Below are 24,604 nucleotides of genomic sequence, written 5' to 3' on the forward strand. Positions count from 1 at the left end.
TCCAAGTATCTCTGTACAAACCCCCCCCCTTCTCTAACGTTTCATAATAGATGATCGCAGCAGTGGAAACCCCCTTTAAGAGCCACTCCGCTGTCCATGCCCAGTGCACAATGAGGGGGCTGTGTGTGGATTTCCCATGCAGTGAAACTATTTGCACAGAGGAGGGGGGGTTTCCTAGCCATGGCACTCGGTGCACAGAGGAGGGGGGTGTAGTGTAATCTCTGCCAGGGAGTGGGCCGGTCCTGTCTGCCCCCTCTCTGCGCATGCGCACTCCCCGCATTCCAGCATGGCGCTGCAGCCCGGCAGTGGAGGAGCTGCGCACTGAGATTGCAGCGGCCCCGGGGGACACAGAACGGTGCGAGGGGAAGACACGGACACTGGGCGATCCGCTCCCACCACTCCTTCATCTCTACCGACTGCCCACAGGTAAGCGCTGCCGCCACGACGACGGTACTCCCAGAGCCCGGGTACCCCCCGGGCATTCTCCATCTACCCCATCCAGGGGCGGCAGATGCACATGCCCAGCAGCAGAGCGGCCACACATTGCAGCATCCGGGGCACCGGTCCCACCATGCCAGGTCCTGACTCGCTATGAGTTCGATCTGCCGGCGGGGAAGGGGTTAACGGGCAGGCACTGGGGGGCGCCTGATCCGGGCTGTGCCCCCTCGGTGCCCTCTGGCTCCGTAGTCTGCCCCCCCCCCCCCTTTCCCTCTGCCTCCTAGAAATGCCACGTAGGCTTCAGATGACTGCAGATGGAGAGGTTCCTGCGCCCTCCCTGCGCACTTTTTTTTTTTTGCCCCCCCCCCTCCATTTTTTTTTTCTCTCTTCTTTCTCGCATTAGTTGGGAATCTTTGATTTCACTTCTGCCCTTCATTTTAGGACTGCCCCCCCCTCCCCATTCACTCATTCAGGCGGCGCAGTGTTGCCCCCCTCCTAAGTCCAAGTGATAACAAAGGGCTATTGACTTTTGGGTTGACGTCACCCCTGTGGACAGTGACTTGTTGCGGGCGGGCTGCAGTGTCAGTGGGGTATGGGGGCTGCCCGGGTGGGTGCCCTGTGTCACTGCTGGGGGCTGCCCGGGTGGGTGCCCTGTGTCACTGCTGGGGGCTGCCCGGATGGGTGCCCTGTGTCACTGCTGGGGGCTGTTGTTTTGTAAACACTCCTGGAAAGTTTAGGAAGTTGAGAAAAGTTTTGCCGGTGTTTTTTGTAATAAGTTTATAATAAAGTAGTAGTAATCTTTTTCTATAGCGCTGACATATTCCACAGCGTCTTACGATACATATAACTCCCATTATGCTCTGGGGTCGTCATTCCATCAGGTTTTGGCTCCTGCTGGTGATTTGGGGGGGCAGCCTGTGAGTTCAGAGCAGGCGTCCTTAAACTGCGGCCCTCCAGCTGTTGTAAAACGACAACTCCCACAATGCCCTGCTGTAGGCTGTTCGGGCATGCTGGGAGTTGTAGTTTTGCAACAGCTGGAGGGCCGCAGTTTGAGAATGCCTGGTCCAGATGAAGAAAATGGTTAGACTAGAATATACTGGCTTCACCGCAGCTTCTGCAACGAGGTGGGATCACACAGGTTTTTAGTCGCATTTTGGGAACGTTTTGCCATAAAAGCCATTTCCAGAATGTCTATGGGAAATATGAAATGCAGGATACACAAGTTGTTTTTTTATTTTTTGCGCCTGGCATTTTTGTTAGGTGGCTTCTTTTTTTTTTTTTTTGGGGGGGGGGGGGGCTCTATGGTGTTTTTTTTTTTTCTGGCGATTTGACATCTCTATAGGGGAAAACAGCAGAAAAAAGGTGGCTCACGTGACCATTTAGAAAGAAAATACCACTAAGATATAAGTAAAAAAAAAAAAAAAAAAAAGTCGCTTATGTTTTTTTTTTTCGTTTTTTTTTTTTCATATCGTATGGGGTTTTTCATGGTATTTTTTGAGTAGAGCAAAATGAATGGATGACGGCCAGGCTCTGTTCTGTGTACATACACGTTTTCAGCGTGCCGCCAGAAGTGCATGCCTCAAAGCCATCATGTGACGGATGCCGAGCAGTGGTGTGGCCCATTATAGAAAATAATACCGTGCAGTATACTTTTTTTTTTTTTTTTTTTTTTTTTTTTTTTTTTTTTTTTTTGCTGTGTGGCTGTAAGAATGTGCAGACTGCTGCGCTTTCCTATACAGTAAAAAAAAAAAAAAAAAAAAAAAAAAAAAAACTTGGCAGGCGGAGGCCAAAAGGGCAGTCTTCTGACTTCAGTCTGCTAGATGGAGCCCTGTGGAAACAATAGAAGAAATTATTAGACTTCGCCCCAGTCCCGGGCATGGCATTGTCGCAGCGGGCAGCATATGTCATGATGGGGGGGGGGGTCTTTTTACCTGAAGGTTCTGCTGGATAAAGCCTACAATTTAGAACGTTTTTTTGATCACTTTTAGCGTATGTCCAGTTCCTGTCTGTTTGTTTTTTTTTTTATATTTTTTTTTTTTTATGGAGGAAGTGAATTTTATTCCTTTTTTGGGCAGATTTTGTGACGGATGAGATGTAACCAGAGCGGGCAGTGAACCCACCTCATGCCAATGTTGATCTTATGTATGACGTAAGGGCTCTTTCACACCTCCGTTCTTTTCTTCCGGCATAGAGTTCCGTCGTCGGGGCTCTATGCCGGAAGAATCCTGATCAGGATTATCCCTATGCATTCTGAATGGAGAGAAATCCGTTCAGGATGCATCAGGATGTCTTCCGTTCCGGAACGGAACGTTTTTTGGCCGGAGAAAATACTGCAGCATGCTGCGCTTTTTGCTCTGGCCAAAAATCCTGAAGACTTGCCGCAAGGCCGGATCCGGAATTAATGCCCATTGAAAGGCATTGATCCGGATCCGGCCTTAAGCTAAACGTTGTTTCGGCGCATTGCCGGATCCGACGTTTAGCTTTTTCTGAATGGTTACCATGGCTGCCGGGACGCTAAAGTCCTGTTTGCCATGGTAAAGTGTAGTGGGGAGCGGGGGAGCAGTATACTTACCGTCTGTGCGGCTCCCGGGGCGCTCCAGAGTGACGTCAGGGCACCCCACGCACATGAATCACATGATTGCATGGCACGTCATCCATGCGCATGGGGCGCTCTGACGTCATTCTGGAGCGCCCCGGGAGCCGCACGGACTGTAAGTATACCGCTCCCCGCTCCTACTATGGCAACCAGGACTTTAATAGCGTCCTGGCTGCCATAGTAACACTGAAAGCATTTTGAAGACGGATCTGTCTTCAAATGCTTTCAGTACACTTGCGTTTTTCCGGATCCGGCGTGTAATTCCGGCAAGTGAAGTACACGCCGGATCCGGATAACGCAAGTGTGAAAGAGGCCTAACTCTGGTTCTGATGGTTTGGAACTGATGAAAGTGATCCGGTTTTCTCTACGTTAAGTAGACATAACTCCTAGACTGCCGCTGTAGCAGTGTTGAGCAAGGCAAGTGTCAGGCTACTTTCACACTAGCGTTTTAACGCTTCAGTTTTGTCCCCATTCGTTGTCAATGGGGACAAAACAGAACGGAACGGAGTGCTCCAAAGTTGCGTTCCCAGACCGCAGAGCAAACCGCAGCATGTTGTAGTTTGCTTTCCACCCTGGGATGCGGTGCAAAACGGATCCAGCATGACCCCCAATGCAAGTCAACGGGGACGGATCCGTTTTCTCTGCCACAATAGAAAACGGATCCATCCTCCATTAACTTTCAAACTGATCCGTCTTGGCAATTTTAAAGATAACGGATGCAGGTGGTTGTATTAGCGGATCCAGCAAAAACGCTAGTGTGAAAGTAGCCTAATCCACACGGTTTGGGTGCAAAGCCATTTTTTTCTGTAGAGAAGTGGTATTTTTTGTACAATGGCTGCACGATGTGACATTTTGGGCTCATGCGCACAACCGTACTCTCCTTTTTTTTTTTTCATGGATAGCACACTGGCGCATTCCTTTTGAAAGCACCAGGCACACATCCTTTTTTTTAGTTTCCAGAGCATCTCCTACCAATGGTCCGTGAAAAACCACAAAGCAAACACAGGCAGCATCCGTCTTGTGTCCATGGTTTCACCAGACCCGTAGACTATAATGTCCATGAGGGACCCGTAATCATGGACAAAAATAGGACATGCTCCCGTGGCCTCAGTCTGTGAAAAACCATTGATGGCTGAATACACACAAAAATCAGTGGATACTTAAGTGGTCCACAGGCAGCACACGTCCACGACATGTGAAAGAGGCCTAACCCTGCTCCATTATGGCTATCCTTTTGGACCGCCAAGTATCTGTATGGAGCCCTGGGACAATATGACTACTGAGCAGTTGCTCTTTGGTGATCGCTTTGTGTCTTCACTGGGTTTTGAGGGTATTTTATTGTCCTGCCCTTTTCACCCCTGAGTTTTCAGTGCAGCCAGGTGTAATAGTAAGGCCTCATGCACACGATTGTATTTTGCGGTCCGCCAAATACGATACTGTCTGTGTTGCATCCGCATTTTTTGAGGACACATTGACTTTAGTGGGTCCGCGGTCCGCATTTTGATTTCCGCATCCGTATGTCCCTTCTGCCAAACGATAGAATTTGTCCGCAAAATGTGGACCCATTGAAGTCAATGGGCCTGCATAAAAATGCGGATGGCCCATGGGCTGCATCCGTAATTTGCCGACCATAAAATGGACACGCTTGTGTGCATGAGGCCTAACCTTGCCTTGGAAGTAACTACATGACCACACTTGGCGTGGATATTCACACTATTTAGGTACTGAAATACCGTTAGCATGGACGCTTTGATCAGCCCATGTACTGACCTTGTGGCAGAAGGAAACTTCGGCCACCCTGGACACATGGTGGTCAGGTAGCATTGCCGTAAACTGCAATCTGTGGACTTCTGATACATGTTGAGAAAGGGCCTTGTAATAAACGGATCGCTGGCACAACTATAACAAACACATTATGGAGTTGCCTTTTAAGCAGTTCTTCAGTATTGCACCAGCATTTCTGGTACTTGGTCAGGAATACCCATATTCGTGTACTGTGTGCCCATATTTATCAATTTGATGCCCCCCATTTGATGTACGCAGGGTAGACGCTGAGCTGTGCCTGATGCAGCTTGTCACCATTTTTTGGGAGATGTTGCAAGGATCTACGGAGTGTGAAATTTTGAAGCCACACTCCCATTTTTCAACACTTTGCAAAACAATTCTTTCTTTAGTGCTTTATGTGATGATGATATTTAATGGTGGAGATTTATCAAAACTGGTGCAAAGAAAAACTGGTTTAGTTGCCCATATCAACCACTCCGATTGATCCTTTTATTTTCTGAGGGAGCTCTTAGATATTGATCACTAGGATCTCATATTGCTGTGGGCATCTAAGCCAGTCTTGATAAGTCTCCCCCATTAATGTGTCCTCGAGAGCCTTTTTTAGTGTTGCCTTCACGTGACGTGATGCTCTGCGGCATATTTCACATTAATATTGCTGTAATTTCCTCATTGACACTTATCTTGAAATGAGTGTCCTTCTCAGAATGCGGGTAATGACAACAAGAGGAAATGCCTGACTCAACGGTTCATCCAAATATAGTCTTTATCGGGCGCGTGAGTCTGCCTGACGCTGGTGTTCATGAGGAGAGGAGACAGCAGCTCAGTGAACTGGGCAATATCTGGGGGGGCAAGTAAATGGGGTTTCCAAGATTAATCCAAACCTCAAAATATCCCTTTAAAGGGGTTGACTTGTCATAAAAAAAAATGTTGTGCCCCCAAGTTCTCTATACCCATGGAAAAAGCCATCCTTGCCTGCTCACCACCACTATCTTCTGGCTACCTGCCTCTTCTCTGGTCTTATGGTCTCCATCTGTTAACCTCTGCTGGATCATGTGCCACCTGGGGACATGTCACCTCTTGGGTCAGTCATTGGCTGCAGAGGAGCATGTGACCTTGTCTATGGGAAGTTGACAGGCAAGAACCAGAGGACCAGTGAAGAGAGGCAGGGAGTAGGTGAGTGTGGATTATTCCACAAAAAACTGCAAGAAAGCCCTACAACAGGGTTCCTCAACTCCAGTCCTCAGGGCCCACCTACCAATCATGTTTTTAGGATTTCCTTAGTATTGAGCAGGTGATATCATTAATGTCAATGCATGATGACTTACCACAGGTATTCATTCTGTTGGATATTCTTGACTCATGACCGACAGGTGGGCCTGAGGACTGGAGTTGGGGAACACTGCCCTACAACATTATCTCCAGTTAAACCCATGTTCTGATAGTTGGTATAGGACAGTGGTCTACAACCTGTGGTTCTCCAGCTGTGGTGAAACTACAACTCCCTCTTAAGGTTTGCAGAAGGACATCTAGATAAAGTGTACCTCCACCGATGATCTCCCTACTGATCTGCATTGTACATGAAGAGGTGCAACTGCCCGCTGGGTGGTATAACTGCTAAGGCTATCAAATGATGCCTGTTGCATATTTATGTTGGTCCTATAGGACCCATGTGTGATACTAGCCGGGTGTCCTATGGCTGCCTTTGCACCAAGTTGCTTTTTTTTTTAGCAGTGGAGGTACACCTTAACGATTGGACGAAGGTGGACTTGCCCTTTAAGACCTGCCTTTATTCTCCAGTTCTTCAGAAATGGATGACTTGACTCCCCAGCTGTTCCCACCTATGGTATGTTCTCATTCTTGGCAAGTATGGGCTGTTTCTGTTGAACAGCTGTGTAATTGGCATTGTCTCCTTCTTTTCCATATGATTCAGCCTCAAGTTCTCCATTCTCTAAGTCGTCCCAAGGCGTCAGGGTTGAATTCCATGACAATGAATCCCAATCGTCTTGAAAAAAATTGTATGGCGCGAACGTGCGCTGCCGGCTACGCAGGTCACCATTTGCTTAGATCTGCGCAACCATTCTTTTTCCACCTGGTCTTTCTTTCCGCAGTACTTAATGGAACAAGCCGTCACAAGCGCAACATTAGCTGTACCTGCTCGTGTACTGTTGTAACAAGCTCACCCACCCTCGTCGGTTCTCTTGGCCTAGGTTGTATTCAGGCAATACCTTGGCAATGACATTGAATAATGAACGTCTAGAAGTGTTTCCTGGCAGACCTTCTGCTTGCCTATAAATAGTCTTTTCAAAAATGAGTAAGCTAATACTTTACTGGGTTGGCTTTATTTTTGCTCATATAGATGCTCTCTCTTTTCCCATAGAAGAACAGAGGTTGCCTTGTTCTCGTGGAGATATCGGATCTCCTTTACCTGTCGTCGCGATGTTCAGTGATTAGCTAGCAAAGCGCTTTTTAAAATGACTATTGAACAAAGATTCTTAAGTTTGGGCAGCAGAGTACCATGGCGCCCATTAAAGCGTAACTCTAGGGAGAACCTGACAGTCTGAATTTAGCTCAATGTTGAACTTCCACCTCTCAAAACCATACAGAAGTTGGAGTTGTGTTCTGGAGGGAGTATGGAATATGTAGGGATTGACACATCATTGACTTCAGAGAGGTGAGCAATGTCATGTTCCAGTTGGGAGTAAGGTTATCAGAAACCCCCAGATGTCCTCATTACAGGAGGAGGCAGGAGGTTAACAAAACACAAAAACGGGACTTTCAGGTCTAAAATAATTTTTTTTCTTCGTTTTGGAATCCAGAACTAAGTATTTCTACTCTGAATAATGGCTACCATTGAATTGAGTCTTTGGCTGTCACATCTAGGTAATAAGCAGCTACTAAAATGAGAACTAGACATTTGATAAAACATATTACAAAGTTTATCGTGGTCACTTATACTGTTGAGTTATGTAAAGTCTTGTGAAAGTACAGTGGCTCTTTAAGACTAGGGTTTTTTTGTACCCGTTTTACAGTTATGTACCCCTGATTTTAGCAGACAATCGCTGTATGCTGTACAGTCTCAAGGAGTCAATGCGTACTGATCGTTTTTGTTGTATCCCATAAAAATGATTAGGGTCAATCTGAGATAGGATTAGGCTCCTACTTAGTGTTTTTACTTTTTTATTTTTGCTTCTTTGGGGAGGGGTATTTGGCGACAAAATATTTGTGTTATTTTCTATACCACAAGAGACAGTTATTAGTGTGAACTACTCAGAATCTGCAAGCTTCTTTGTAAAGCTACTTTCACATTTGCGTTCGGGGCTCCGCTTGTGAGCTCCGTTTGAAGGCTCTCACAAGCGGCCCTTAACGAATCCGTCCTGCCCTAATGCATTCTGAGTGGATGCAGATCCGCTCAGCATGCATCAGTCTGGCAGCGTTTGGGCTCCGCTCCGCTCAGCAGGCGGACACCTGAACGCTGCTTGCAGCGTTCGGGTCTCCGCCTGGCCATGCGGAGGCAAACGGATCCGTCCAGACTTACAATGCAAGTCAATGGGGGCGGATCCGTTTGAATTTGACACAATATGGCTCAATTTTAAAACGGATCCGTGCTTCATTTGACACCACCTTCTGACACAAACACCAGGAGCTCTGACTGGCCAAGGTACATCTAATTTTTGACAGGGTGCACACCTCATCAAAAATTTGGCTTCTTTCACACCTGCGTTCAGGTGTCCGCTCGTGAGCTCCGTTTGAAGGGGCTCACGAGCAGCCCTGAACGCAGCCGTCTGGCCCTAATGCATTCTCAGTGGAGGCGGATCCACTGAGAATGCATCCGCCTGCCAGCGCTCAGTGAGCGGACACCTGAACGCTGCAAGCAGCGTTCGGGTGTCCGCCTGGCCGTGCGGAGGCGAGCGGATCCGTTCCGACTTACAATGTAAGTCAATGGGGACGGATCCACTTGAAGATGACACCATATGGCTCAATCTTCAAGCGGATCCGTCCCCCATTGACTTTCAATGTAAAGTCTGAACGGATCCGCTCAGGCTACTTTCAGACTTCGAAAATTTTTCGAAGTTATAATGCAGACGGATCCGTTCTGAAAGGAGCCACCGTCTGCATTAATATGAGCGGATCTGTTCAGAACGGATCCGATCGAACGCAGGCGTGAAAGTAGCCTTTGACGCATCCTTTGGCAGTGCGGGTTCCCCCAGTGTGTAAAAAAATAAATAAAAAAAATCTGAAAAAATTGCTACAAAAGGTGGGCAAATTTTTTTTTGTTCTGGTGTTTTTTACAGGTAAAAAAAAAAAGCCAGAGCCAAAGTCTTGTGTGGAAACACTAAGGCTACGTGTAAGTTTTTTTTTTTTTTTTTTTTGTCTGCGCAGGTTCTCTTGTAGAAAAACAGCAGTGTAATACAGTTCTAGCAAATCTCATGCACACTTAGGTGCGGAAATTGACCTGCTGTGCGGATTTTGAAATCTGCAGCATGCCAATTGTTTGTGCGATTTTTGTTGCGGATTTCACTCTTTTCAATGGAAGGTTGATATCTGTGGAAAAAAATGCATCAAATCCGCAAATAACTCACAAAAACTGCAGAAACGCACAAAAAGCCATATGGAAATTCTGTAAGTCCTACACCCCTGTGCAGGTAGTTTTATCTACTATTTGGAGTCAGCGCAGTGAAACCGCCATGTTTTGCAGTGATTTTTGCAAACTGCGGACAGAGAAGTGTAAGAACATGGTAATGAGTGAGCAGTAGGAGCGGCACACGCAGGTGTCACATCTATGATAGGTTTGACATCCCTTTGGCCTCTGGTTACATACGAGGAGTTCAGTCCTTTTCTATGAGAATCCGGTTATTTGGGGAAAATCTTCTGTGATATCGTCCTTGTTTTATGTCTCCCCTCTACGAGCTTTGCCAAGTTTCTGATTTACACAAAAAAAGGTTGAATAACCTAAGAAAGCTTTGCTTATTTTGTGCCAATTTCTTCTTTTATTACTCAGATGGCGGTGTTCTGTGTACAAACCCTGTACGATGGCACATAGTGTCTGTTGATCCCTATGATGGATCTACAGTTCCTGTGACGCTATACAGTACTTTAGTGATGCACTGTTTGCCCCTAAGGGTATATTCACACACTGATCTTCATGCAGAAGATCTGCAGCCTAAGGGCTCATGCACACAAGCGTATTCTTTTTTTTGTATCCTGCGCTAGAAAATGAAAACTGCGCTTCAATTGGTGGTGAAGGTCAATGCCCCGTGTTTATTTCACCACTGGCCACGTGTCTGTCCCCTGGGAAGTGACGAGGAGATGTTTTATCTAATGGCTAAACATGTTTATAGACTGGGGGGGGGGTGGGGAGCCAGGGGGCGCTCCTGAGGTCGGGGCCTATGTGTTCTAAATTTACCAGCTACAGAGTGGATTAGCATGAGGGGGGGGTGCGCTGTTGCAAGACGGCCACTTACGTATGGCAGAAGTCACTAGGCCTCGTGTTAAAACTGGGGGGGGGGAGGCGAGTTTAGTCCCACAACCAATGAGAGTTGAGTTCAGCTTTTACTTTCTGAATTGCTGTGAAAAAAATAAAACGTAGGCCCTGGTTGCCATGGGCGACAAGACTGCATTGGTTTTGGGCCTGGTATTCACTCTCCTATTACAGGTCATTGTTCTTATTGATTGCGTACCAGCATTGTGTTAAAGCATCTGTTACTTCCAACAGTGGAGAAATTTTATAGGGATTTTTTATGGATATTTTATAGAAATATTCAGGTATTTTATAGGGTTTGACCTTGTTCATGAGGAAAGTATGGTTGCTTTTACGATGGGCTCCTACATGAACAGACATGCGTTGCGACATTTAAAACTGGAGCTTCTCAAAGACTTAGGCCTCATTCACACTTGTTGCAAAATACTGATCTAAGTACACATCAGGTTCCAAATACCGATGCAAAATACTGATCGGAATATGCAAGTGTGAAAGAGGTCTTTAGTTTTTCATGGCCAGAATAGCATTGTAAAAACAGCTGTCCGATTGTAAGGGTACGATCCAAACAGCGCGGTCGTGATATCATCCGGTTGGGTCGTGGCCAGCTACGGCCAAGCACTGCGCAGCCATTTAGGCTGCAGCTGCCTGATATTTAATTAATGATGACCACACGGAACAGCGGCTGGATCAACGCCAAACCTCATGGGGTCCAGCAGTGAAGTAGAGAATCCGGCAATGCCAAATCCTGCGAGATCCAGCGGGTTGCTCGGTGCTGGTACAGCCTGCCGGATCTCCTTATGAGCCCATGCACACAGCCTTTGCTGTTTTTGTGGTCCGCAAATTGTATCTGATACCAGCCGTGTGCATTTCCGCATTTTGCAGAATTGAATGTCCTGCCATCTATAGAACAGTCCTATCCTGGTCCGTAACATGAACAAGTATAGGACATGTTCTATTTATTTGCGGGTGCCACGGACCTGAAATACCGCGTGCTGTCCGCATCTTTTGCGTCCTCGTTAAAGTGAATGGGTCCACATCTGACCCACAAAAAATGCGGATCTGCATAAGCCCTGATTGAGATGTGAACTCAGTCTTAGGCCTCATGCACACGACCGTTGTTCTGGTCTGCATCTGAGCCAGAGTTTTTGCGGCTCGGGTGCGGACCCATTCACTTCAATGGGGCTGCAAAAGATGCGGACAGCACTTCGTGTGCTGTCCGCATCCGTTGCTCCGTTCCGCGGCCCCGCAAAAAAAAAAATAACATGTCCTGTTCTTGTCCATTTTGCGGACAAGAATAGGCATTTCTACAATGGGCCGCCTGTTCCGTTCCGCAAACTGCGGAAGGCACACGGGCGGCTTCCGTGATTTGCGGACCGCAGAAAGCGGAATGGTCGTGTGCATGAGGCCTAAATGTCTTGTTTTTACATGATAAATGCCATTTGCCAAACTGAGACACCCCCTTTAAGGGGCATCCAGTACAAAATCATAAGGAAGCACTTGCCAATTTTCCATGAGGTGCCCGAGCAGAACGAATCTCGGGTCTGACATCCGCCCTGTAAGGTCGCTGCGGTGTTATAGTTCAGTCCTAAAGTTAACCATTGTCAGGATTAAATTAGACCGTAAACCACGGGGCCTGGTAATCAATTTGTCATCCGGCTTCCACATTATGCTGAGCGCAGAACACACCGTGCTCGGAGTGAGACGACCGTTCCCATGGTCCAGAAATATTCGTTACGGGAAATAATATTTTTGATGACGTCATTGCCTTGACATTATAAGGTTACCGGTGAATGGTCTGCATTCCGGCTTCTTTGTTCCCCTCCTTGGTGCAACCGGGGAGTGTGTACGTCAGTGAGCGTTAAAGGTGGACAGGTGCTTTGTACCTGTTCTATTGTGGCGTTTTTCATTTACACTGACAGCAGTTCGTGCACTCAGAATGTCATGTGTCGTCGTTCTGTGCCCTAATACATTTTTAGAAAGCTGGTTTCGCATTTGTTGCAGTACATACGCTGGAGGATAGCCTTGGTGCACCTGGGATTGATCTCGAGAGTCCTCACCTAAAACGTCCTAGAAGGAGTAAAAGATGCATAGATAGAAATATTCTGAATGGCTCAACTTGAGCTACAGATGACTACCTGAATATCTCGTATACTTGATGAATATAGAGCTATGGTCTTCCTGATTTTCTTTGTTCACAAATGAAATGCTAAACTACGGTAAAGACTGACACTGAACAGTAGCAAAGGGGAGGTTAACGTGCGGTATCTAATTAAAAAAAATGCTCTTCACCGATCCAGTCTGGCAGGCTTGCTTTGTTCTGAAATCCCCAGCTTGTTTTCTTCTGGACGGAGTATGGGGTCATGTGTGCTCTGCAGCCAATGACTGGCCTCAGTGGTGACGTGTCACCACTGACTCATATGCCACATGGGGACTTGTCACCGCTGAGGCCAGTTGGCTGCAGCAGTGTAGGTGACCAACTCTGTTTCTTGGCCGAAAGTAAACAAACCAGGGACCTGAAGATGGGTAGAATGGAAGGGCAGGTGAGTATTGTGCTAAGGGGCTTAAAGGGGTTGTCTCATCTGAGACAATGGGGGCATATTGCTAGCACCTATATCGAGAATGGAGCGGGCCAAAGTGGTGGCTGGAGGACTCTGGTCTGGCCACCACCAAGTGCTCTCCCCATAGAATAAATGGGAGCACTGGTCACTTCTATGGGCCCGACGGAAATAACTGAGCCAGCGCTTGGCTATTTTTGGTGGCCCCATAGAAATGAATGGAGGGCAGCTGCCCATGCTCGGTGCACCCTCCACCACTTTCAGTGCTCCGTTTATGAGATAGGTGAGGGTCCCACCCCACCCATCAGACAATGGGGGCATATCCTAGCGAGATGAGACAATCCCTTTAATTATAAAGGGAGTTTAGCAACAAAAAAAAAAACGCACTGAGTTGCAGCACAGCCCCGACATGTGGCAGCTCTCTCATCCATATGAGTTGTGCTGTAAACCTGCCTGAAGACCTAAGATTGGAATTATTAGACATGTTGCTGCCCATTGCTGCTCTCCCGTGCAGAAAGCAGACCTCTTTCAGCTACCTGTATGTGGTGCCGGAGCGCTGTCGTTAGCCCCTCCATCCAGTTCCAATATGTGCTCTGAGAAGGCTTTATCAACAAAGGGGTGGAATCTATCCAAGAAAGGGACGGTCTCAAAAAGAGGGAAGCCAAGTATGCGTTGTTGTGGGTGGAGGGCGACATTATCTGCGCATGCGCCATAGTCCTCTGTGGTAGGGTAGACTAGGGTGCATGCACAAGGTTAGGGGTCTGGTGAGATGCTTGGCACTGGTATTCAAGTGGAGCTTGGGCCTGCCCCTCGGTGCTCCGTGGAGCTTGAGCCTGCCCCTCGGTGCTCCGTGGAGCTTGGGCCTGCCCCTCGGTGCTCCGTGGAGCTTTGGGCCTGCCCCTCGGTGCTCCGTGGAGCTTTGGGCCTGCCCCTCGGTGCTCCGTGGAGCTTTGGGCCTGCCCCTCGGTGCTCCGTGGAGCTTTGGGCCTGCCCCTCGGTGCTCCGTGGAGCTTTGGGCCTGCCCCTCGGTGCTCCGTGGAGCTTTGGGCCTGCCCCTCGGTGCTCCGTGGAGCTTTGGGCCTGCCCCTCGGTGCTCCGTGGAGCTTTGGGCCTGCCCCTCGGTGCTCCGTGGAGCTTTGGGCCTGCCCCTCGGTGCTCCGTGGAGCTTTGGGCCTGCCCCTCGGTGCTCCGTGGAGCTTTGGGCCTGCCCCTCGGTGCTCCGTGGAGCTTTGGGCCTGCCCCTCGGTGCTCCGTGGAGCTTTGGGCCTGCCCCTCGGTGCTCCAAAGACCTAATTTATATATTTAGTAAAAATGTATTTTCTCAGGAATAGTGCAACAGAGGAACAAAGATGAGGTGGTATTTTGCTCTTCAAGATCAGACCTACCACACATTATGCCTGATGGGGTTGATTCCGCTGACAGATGCTCTTTAAAGGGTTTCTTGAAGAATAAGCTGACCACAGGATGTACTGTACGACTGAACGTTCTAGTTCATCATCTAATGTGCTCGGGGGTGTTCTGACTCTACTTCTACTGCAGATGTCGGGGGATGCCCATATATTAACTAAAATTTCACTAATGTTGACTATATTGAAAATGAGTTCTACTTCAGGCAACCCCTTTTGGTATTTTGCAGCGGATATTGCCGTTTGCCGTGGTGTGCTGTACATGCTGTTCTTGGTGAAAGTGTTATCTCTGTAGAAAGTAAAAGCTCATATTTTGGATTCCTGAAATCTCGCTGACCTTTCAGAAGCCTTTAGGGATAAATGTAAGATTCACGGTTTCTTCTAAGAATTTGTGGAGCGTTTGCATGCTTTTAGATGACCTCTAATAAAATGACCTTTTAGATTGTGTTCACTAATAGGTAGGGTTCCTACTTGAAATCAACAACTCCCTGATTATGGGGGCACCCAGTGTAAACGGTGACCTAGGAGGTTATTAACTTGAGTACGTTCTCCAGTGCAATAGTTTTCATCACTTTTATTGCATTTCTAGTAAAAATGAAGCAATTTTGCTAATATTCTTGTTTTAAAATGAGCCTACAGCTCCGAAGCAGAGCTCTGTCTCTCCATGGTTACCAACTACAAACCAACTGTGTATGTCATCCGGTATCGCAGTTGCGCTGCCTTTCATATCTGTCCCCTACGTCTTTCCAGCCATCAGAGTACACCAGGTTTGTCAGTAATTGATCTTCTTAGGAGCTTTAGACTCAAAACAGTATGAGACTATTAAAAAAAAAAAAGGGGGGGGGGGGTTTCTGATCGGTGGGGGTGCCGGGTGTCGGACCCCGCCGATGAGCTGGTTGAAGAGAAGGCCAAGCTCCGTGCGAGCGCAGCCTTCCCTTCATTGTTTACCTGCCCGTAGTCGACATCTCAGCAGTGAGCGGGTGTAATTACAACCTGTCCCATTCACTTCTATGGAACAGCTCTGAAGTATACACTTGAATAAGGAGTCATCGTCCCATAGAAGTGAATGGGACGGCTTCTTGTAATTACACCTGTTCACTGTTACGGCGAGCAGGTAAACCATGAAGGGAAGGCAGCGCTCACACGGAGCGCAGCCTTTTCTTCAACTAGCTGATCGATGGTGCTGCCGGGTGTCGGACCCCGGCGATCTGATATTGATGACCTATCCTGGTGATAGGTCATCAATATTAAAATCCTGGAAGATTCCTTTGAGATCTCAAGATAGGCCATCACTAGCTGATCAGCAGGGGTCCGACACCCCACACACCTCCTCTATGTAGCTCCGTCAACCTCGTAGGGGACGGCGCCCTTCACTGCGGTGAGGAGCACTGTCCACAGAAATGTTGACCGTGCTGTGCAGTTCTGGAGTTCAGTGACTATTCATTAGTGACCACTGCATCCTTGAGTAAAGAAACAAAGGAAAAGTCCAGCTCGATTAAATGTTACCTTTATTTTTCAGTGCGGATTAAAAGCCAGTTACACTCCAGTCAACACGTGTCATGAGGAAGGAACGCTATTGTCTTTGATCCGAAACATGTTGACTGGAGTGTAACTGGCTTTTAATCCGCACTGAAAAATAAAGGTAACATTTAATCGAGCTGGACTTTTCCTCTTTTTCTTTACTCAAGTTACGCTGTGGTTCCCAGCATGGTCCGTGCTCGGTGCAACAGGGTTTGAGCACACCTACCTCTTTCTTTTTGCCTACCACTGCATCCTCCTTATACCGTGACTTACTGTGACATCACTTTGTGCATTGTGGCTGAACTGTGACATCACTGTGTGTATTATGCCTTTGCCGTGACATCACTGGGTATGTTATCCTTGTACTGTGACCTCACAGTGTTTATTATCCCTTTACTGTGACATCACTGTGTGCATTATGGATGAACTGTGACATCCTTGTACTGTGACTTAACTGTGTTTATTATCTCTGTGCTGTGACATCACAGTATTGTGACATCACAGTGTTCATTATGCCTTTATTATAACATCACATTGTGCAATATCCCTGCGCTTTAGGAAGAAGAAAATATTCATATTTTCATGTTCAAAATGTGTTGCTAGATGTGTTCAGCAGGAGCCAGTCCTTACTTGTCATGTCCCTTACTGCTACCTTCTTAGGAACTTGGTTCCTTGGTACTCTCTGAGGTCTCAGGTTTGAAACCACTGCTTTGGATACCTTAAAGGGGTTCTCCAGTAAGATTACCACCACAGTATGGCGATAACCACCACATCCTACCCCTTTCTGCAGGGGGTATGTGGGGCCCTAACCCCCTGCAGGCCCCTGAAACGAATGGAGCGCATACACGTGGCCGCTCCATTCATTTCTATGAGAGTTACTGAGATTGCCGAGTACATCGCTCGTGATCCTGTGGATAGGTGATAACTTAATATGTCTGAAATACCCCTTTAAGGCTACTTTCACACTAGCGTTCATAGGTCCGTTCGTGAGCTCCGTTTGAAGGAGCTCACGAGCGGACCCGAACGCCTCCGTCCAGCCCTGATGCAGTCTGAATGGAGCGGATCCGCTCAGACTGCATCAGTCTGGCGGCGTTCAGCCTCCGCTCCGCTCACCTCCGCACGGACAGGCGGACAGCTGAACGCTGCTTGCAGCGTTCAGCTGTCCGCCTGGCCGTGCGGAGGCGAGCGGATCCGTTCAGACTTACAATGTAAGTCAATGGGAACGGATCCGCTTGAAGATGTCACCATATGGCTCAATCTTCAAGCGGATCCGTCCCCCATTGATTTTACATTGAAAGTCTGAACGGATCCGCTCAGGCTACTTTCACACTTAGAATTTTTTCTAAGTTATTAATGCAGACGGATCCGTTCAGAACGGATCCGATTGAACGCTAGTGTGAAAGTAGCCTAATGTATTGAAAACTCTTCTGAGTGACGTAGGACATTTTTGGTGTTACTGGTCCAATTAACCGGCGCTTATCAGATTGTTGAGAAATGTCAGCCGGTGTGCGGTTGGGCTTGCAGCCTTCAACAGCTGATTGTGCCATCCACTGTGGACAAGAATACATCCTAGAGTGAAGGCCCTTCTTCCGGCGGTATTCTTCACACCGCCATGGAATGTAGAAGCCATTGTTTTGGCAGCAGCAAACTTGTTCTGTCTGGACTTGAGAGCGGTAAATTCCCTCAGGGCTGGAAAAGTGATCTGCTTTTCTTCTGATGTCAGGTGGGCGGTGGCGATATGTAAGTGATCTGACAGGGCTCTTGTGAGGTTACCCTTACCGATTACCCAGTTCTGTCATATCTCATACGCTGGCGCTGCCCGTGTCAATATTTATTCAAGTTGTTGCCTTCGTCCTCCTATCATGACCCGTCATCCCTGCCCATGTGTAAGTACAGAAGTGGCCGCCTTCTGTGACCTCTATTACATGAAAGGTTTTCTTCCCATGGTTCCTGGTATAATAAAAACTATAAAAGTTTCCAGTGTGTATCCATGCTGAAAACTGTAGCATAATTTGACGCTATATGTCGTGCGTAGAAGTGCTTGGATAAGATAGTCATAAACGCAGGGGTTTTTTAGCACCCGGTTCCACTGCAGACAAACCTCGGCATTTATGCCAAATTTGGCTATCGCCTAAGGCCACACACACAGTGCCTATTACACACAGAAAATCCACAGCGTAATATGGTAATAATAACCAAAAAGCGTAATACGGTACCAGCTAAGTAAATGAGATTTTCAAAATCTCATGTTCACGGTACATAAATTATTGGCGCAGACTATTTACCTGTGGAGCGGATTTTTAAATCCTCAACATATCGATTGTGCAGATTTTCACAATCGACAAGATCTGGAGAAAATCCATGTCAAAATGCGCAGGTGACCCAATGTAGGTTTGTTGCGAAAATGCATCAAAATCCGCACAAAAATCTGCGTGAACTACAGTGCTGTGTGCATATACACTGAGGCTACCTGCGCACGTTGCGGATTACGTAGAAACTGCGCACTACAATACCCACAAATCTCATGTTTCACTTTGCTTATATGTTCCCTGCGGAAATTGACCTGCCGTGCGGATTTTGAAATCTGCAGCATGTCAATTGTTTGTGCGGATTTCAGAGATCGGATCAAATCGGCATGAAAGTCCACAAGTAACACACATGGATCTGGAGCGGAAATGCTGAGAAATCCACACAGTGATTCGGTTTGACAGCCCGCACCCCTGTACAGGCACCAAAAATGTGGAATTTGTGGCATATTTTGTTGCAGATTTTTATGCATGGATCAGGATATTATATTTCTGTGGATTACGGTACATCCTCCATTGATGTAACATTTGAGGGCACCCTAATTCTTTATTTCCAGTGGCTATGAAGTCTGTCTAGGTAATGTGATGAATAGGGATGAGCGAACTTCTGTCTCAGAAGTTCGGGTTGGGGTTACCTCAGAATTGCGTAGGTCCACACGTAAGGGTACAACCACGTGGTGCGGTCTTGTCGTGGTTTCGACCCGGCCGCACTGCGGTTGAGTACCGCACAGCAGTGGGCAGTCATTAAACCGGTTAAGGCCTCTTTCACACTACAGTATGTTGAATTCAGTGTTTTGCGTTCCGTTTTTCACGGATCCGTTGTTCCGTTTTTTGCTTCCGTTGTGGTTCCGTTTCCGTTCCGTTGTTCCGTTCCGTTTTTCCGTATGGCATATACAGTATACAGTAATTACATAGAAAAAATTGGGCTGGGCATAACATTTTCAATTGATGGTTCCGCAAAAAACGGAACGGATACGGAAGACATACGGATGCATTTCCGTATGTGTTCCATTTTTTTTGCGGACCCATTGACTTGACTGGAGCCACGGACTGTGATTTGCGGCCAAATATAGGACATGTTCTATCTTTTCAACGGAACGTAAATACGGAAACGGAATGCATACGGAACACATTCCGTTTTTTTGCGGAACCATTGAAATGAATGGTTCCGTATACGGACCGTATACGGAACGCAAAAAACGGACCGCAAAACGGGAAAAAAAAACTGTAGTGTGAAAGAGGCCTAAGACTGCAATGTTTAGTCGTTCAGCATTATTGTCACTTCAGCAAATGGCATTTATCATGTCGAGAAAGTTAATACAAGGCACTTCCTAATGTATTGTGAGTGTCCATGTTGCTTCCTTTGCTGGCTGGATTCGTTTTTCCATCACATTATACACTGCCCCTTTCTATGGTTCTGGCCACCCTGCAATCCAACAGCGCTGGTCGTTCATTCACACTATAGTAAAAAGCACCGCCCTCTCTGGTGGCCCCGAACCATGGGAATGCACATAGGCTGGTGCTTTTTTCCTGTAGTGTGCAAGCATGACCACTGCTGATGGATTACGTAGTGGTCATAACCATGGAAACGAGCAGTGTATAATGTGATGGAAAAATGAATCCAATATGGACAATCACAATACATTAGTAAGTGCTTTGTATTAATGGCATCTACATGATAAATGCCATTTGCTGAAGTGAGAGTACCCCTTTAAATTGCAATTTTATATTGCATTTAATTCAGTTAAAGGGGAACTAGACCTGTTAAAAACACAGATGCAGAAGAGCTGCTCAGGGTGCTACACCCCTTTTGGTTTTCATCGGCTCTGCTCGGCGATGAAGTATGGATCCCATACACTTCTTGAAGCGGCACAACCCCCTTAATGACCGGCGCAGCCATTAACAAACTAGTGCAGTCCTTATTAGTTTAATTAGAGCCATAATACCCATTCTACAATTGACGTCACAGTTGTAAACCACCTGTCTGAGCGAGAAGCTGCTGGTTTGTTCATTCTGACTTTTCGGGTTAACAAATAGAATGTTTACTTACAGTAAAGACTGACACAGATAAAGCAATAGGAAATTGGAAGCATAGTCCCTCACATTCTTTGCGGCTTGCACACAGACTCGTTCATTTCTATGGGTCTGCAAAAAAATAAAAAAATTCATACTTGCTGGCCCCCTACCACTCCGGTACCCCTCCTCCTGCCTCTGCTGTGTCTATATTCCGGTCATCGTTGATGTGGCGTATCACTGCTGAAGCCATGGAGGCGTCGCAGAGGTCCGGAACGGCAGGTGGCAGGTAAGTATGACTTTTCTTCTGTTTTCTGAAGGCAGCATTACATAAAAAGTCATTATTACCAGTGAAGGGGCCCTTTAATCCCTGGTAACGCCACTTCAGGCTGGAGAGAGGCTGATGGTAGTCGTCTTCTACTGGATTACCGGCAGGAAATCCAGAAAACAATGTCTGCCCCATGATTATTTTGGGAGATTCCCAGACATCCCAAGAGAGTAGTTAAAAGCGTGATCACTCATTTCGGAGACTGCCGGAGACTATAATTGGTCCCGCTAATCTATCCCTTCTTATCGGGAAAAGTCTCCATAGAAAATGTTGCGTGTCAATCAGACCTATAATTAGATTTTATTTTTATTTTTGTGACAGCAACTTTTTACGGTCGGTTGTTTTGCACATTTACACATCTAGCAGCAGTTTTTGCGCAGTTATCACTCAGACCTCTTCATTTCCATTGGGCCTTGCACACATCCGTATTTTTTGCGGACATGTGTGGCCTTTCCACTAATTATAGGGCATGTCCTCTTCTTGTCTGCATTGCAGAGGAGAACAGTCCTTTCTAGATCTATTGTTTGAGGACAAAAATACAGATACGGCTGTGTGTATAAAACCTACGTTTAACAATTAATACAAGTTTATTTTTTCCATTCTCATACAGTGAAGGGGTTAATCTCGCTGCATCGGCGTAGGTTTATTCGCCTCTGATATAGTGCTTGTGTCATCAATCATGTCCTGGTACAGAACTGGCACCAAGCGCCTTAGGATAATGGTATTTAGGGCATTCTGCTTCATCTTCTGTTACGTGCCAGTTCCTCCTCCTCCTGTGATTTTGTGCATCGTAGTCATTTATTTCCACTCGCTCACTTCCGTGCTTCAGCCTTGGGGCTGCTTTCTTCCAGAATGCGCTATGACAGAGGTCTTGTCTTCATACTTAAAAGTTGGACCATCTGGAAAAACTAGCAGGTTCTCTGCTTCACACTGAATCCATCAGAGAGCTGCTCCGTCTGATATGTCTGTAATCCTTATCTGTACTTTTCTAACTGCTCTAACATCTTATTAGGCCTCATTCACACGACCATATCCGCATGGCTGTGCGCAAAGCACGGATGCATAAAATATGGACATCCTCTATTGTGCACTCTTATTTCTCACTCCCATCACTATAAATGACCATTCTTGTCTGCAGTATGGACAAGAATAGGACCTGTTCCAGAATTAGTGGAATGGACTTACAGATGCAGACATCACATGATGATATCCGCGCACTGTTATTTTTTTGTGGACTCGTAGAAATGAATTGGTCCGTGTGCTATCTGCAAAAAATTTGAATTAGACTCTGATGTGCATGAGCCCCTAGTTTGATAAGAATTGAGCTATAATGAGTGTTTGAGCTGTCAGGAGTTCAGAGATAAGTGCAACAGAGCCAGAGCAGTCATAGCAGTTCTCTGATGGAGTCAGAAGAGGAGTGTAAGGCTGGGTTCACACCTGAGCGTTGCGCAAACGCGCGTTTTTATGCGCGTTTTTGTCGCGCGTTTATATGCGCGTTTTTTGTAATAGTAAACGCGCGTTTGGGTGATTGACAGCAGTGTTGCCCAAAGAGTCTATGGCCCAAACGCGCCAAAAAAAGCTCCTGTACTTGTTTGAGCGTCGGGCGTTTTACAGCGCGATCGTACGCGCTGTAAAACGCCCAGGTGTGAACCATTCCCATAGGGAATCATTGGTTCTTGCCTGTTGTGCGTTTTACAGCGCATAGGAACGCGCTGTAAAACGCTCAGGTGTGAACCCAGCCTAAAGCGGGGACCCTGGTGGTCTCCAAATGCACTAAACATGAAGCCTGTAGAAGAAAGACTTTTGACAATTGTTAATAAAGACCAACTTAAAATGTATTTTTACCCCAAAATGAGTAGAATTCAATAATAAAAAAATCGCCCCCAAAGGCGTCCACAGCCTTTAAAGGGGTTGTGCAAGAATCGGGGCGTTTTGGCAAACCCTCCCATTTGGCCAGACCTGCAAAGGAAGGATTACTTACCGTACTTACTTGCTTCCCGCTCCTCCTCCTCCAGGCCTACAGATGTACGCTTGGCTCTCTCGATGTCAACATCCAGTTTGACGTTGCCGCAGCCAATCACTGGCCGTGGCAGTGACCGTATCCCCTTGCATCATTTGACATGACGTAAGGGTCCGGCCAAATGGGAGGGTTTTTTCACAACCCCTTTAAGGTTTTTATTACTCAGACAAGTCTTACTACAAAAGGTCTAGGTGTATGGTTTTCAGCCGCATGCATGTAGTCTTTGTTTTGACTCTTCTATCTCGCCTCAATTAGCGGGAGAGAGTTTCAAAATAAGAAATTAAGGCAGAAATGATGAAAACACTATCTTATCTTGTGTCGGCAGCTCCATAATACTTAAGCTAATGAGCGTGTACCTGTGAATGACTTGTGGCGTTATCAGGCTACTGATTAGGTGAAGGTCTGAAGATCTTTACAGACTAATTGACCTCCATAAAAAGGCATGTGTAGCAGATAGCGTACCTTCTTTCAGAAACCATCTTTTTTTCATATGGGTTACCATGGATTAAGGGTTCAGTTCATTATGTATTTTTAGGTTTAGAAAAAGATGAAAAATAAGACTTTAGGGCTTATGCACACAATGCAATGTACGGCCACAGACCGTGGGGCCCCGCCGTATGCGGACCCATTCACTAGATGCATGCACTTCTTTTTTTGCGCTGCGGACAGGAAACCTACGGAAGCACTAAGTTCCACACCGAATGGTGATGTAGGGTGCACACGCCGGTGCCCATGTATTGCGGACCGCAATACTGCCACGGCAACAACCGTGTGCATGAGCCCATACTGGGGAGCAGTTTATTACTAAAAAGGGGTTGTCTAAGTTTAAAAAAAAAAAAAAGGTAAATGGCATAGAAAGTCTTAAAGGTATATATAAAGAAAAAATCTTTCATTTTGTAATTGCAAGTTATTAAACCTTTTTTTTTTATAGCCGGTATGCTATTCAATAAAATGTATCTGTATAGCGCCACCCTCTGTTCTTAATTCCTTAATATTTTTTTAGGTTTTTTTGCCCGTCTCTCTAGGGCTACTTTCACACTCGCGTTTAGTGCTGAGCCGTCCGTTTGTATTATCTTTAACATAGCCAAGACGGATCCGTCTTGAACAATGTAAAGTCAATGGAGGACGGATCCATTTTCAATTGTGCCAGATTGTGTCAGTGAAAACGGATCCGTCCCCATTGACTTACATTGTGTGCCAGGACTGGTCCGTTTTCTATTGTGCCAGATTGCGTTAGGGCAAAACTGATCCATTTTGGAACGTTTGTGAGAACACTGAACAAATCTCACAAACGGAAACCAAAACGTCAGTGTGGAAGTAGACTAAGCTGGTCACACGTGCTCAGTGCCACCAGCCATATGCTGTGTTAGAAGCTGTGGCAGTTAAAGGGAGAGAGCTGCAGCAGAAAGGACATGCCCCGTGAGCTGCCAGGCTGAAGAGAATCTAGCAGAGCAATTGGCGTATTGAATGTGGATATCTCTGGACTCATATGAGGTGCAGGGCTGGTCCTAGCTTTTTTTATTATTATTTTTTATTTCCAGCCAAATTGTGTGCCCATTGGCTGATGTGGTTGGACATGGCTTGGTCGCATATGTTCAAGGTTCAAACCCTCTCCACACCAGGGCCAACTCTCTGATCCTTGAATGGGACTGAACTGTGCCTAGGTAATGTGACGTCACTGGTGTGGGAAGAGGACTCGGCACTGTTTTCTCTTCAAACAGCTGATTGGTGGGGTTGCAGGGAGTTGAACCCCAACCTACTGATGACCCCTAATTGGTGGAGGTATAGGGAGTCAAACCCAGCCGATCAGATACTGAGGACCTATCCTGAGGATAGGTCGTAAGTATAAAACACTCCTAAAGTGGTCCTTGAAGTTGCATAGATGTGCTATAATTGAATTTTTGCGGGTGGGAAAATCCCCCTGGAACTACAAAGGTATCGGGCACTTGAAACACTCATGTAGGCGATTATATGATGTCAGGTGGTTTGGCCACCTAGCTTGTCCCGTTGACCGTCTTGGTGTGAGAGGAGAGCAGAATGTCAAGCGGTCTGAAGTTGTGTCTGTGATTTATATACTGGTCAATCTGAGATCTCGATAAGTAAGTGAGACTCCTGTCCTAACCTCTTGGATTTACAATTTAGCGTTTTCCGACTTTG

At 46.6% G+C, this 24,604-nt stretch overlaps 1 protein-coding gene across 2 annotated transcripts in view; it reads left to right on the forward strand.

Annotated features, from left to right (window-relative positions):
* The first annotated feature begins 270 nt into the window (after positions 1 to 270).
* LOC122946263 (fibronectin type-III domain-containing protein 3A-like) overlaps positions 271 to 24,604 on the forward strand; it is an 85,163-nt gene continuing 60,829 nt past the window's right edge. For both annotated transcript variants that reach the window (XM_044305762.1, XM_044305763.1), the window contains exon 1: positions 271 to 426. The gene's annotated coding sequence lies outside the window, so the exon portion shown is untranslated. The remainder of the gene's footprint in view (positions 427 to 24,604) is intronic.

This window comes from Bufo gargarizans, chromosome 9 (assembly GCF_014858855.1).
Source record: "Bufo gargarizans isolate SCDJY-AF-19 chromosome 9, ASM1485885v1, whole genome shotgun sequence".
NCBI lineage: Eukaryota > Metazoa > Chordata > Amphibia > Anura > Bufonidae > Bufo > Bufo gargarizans.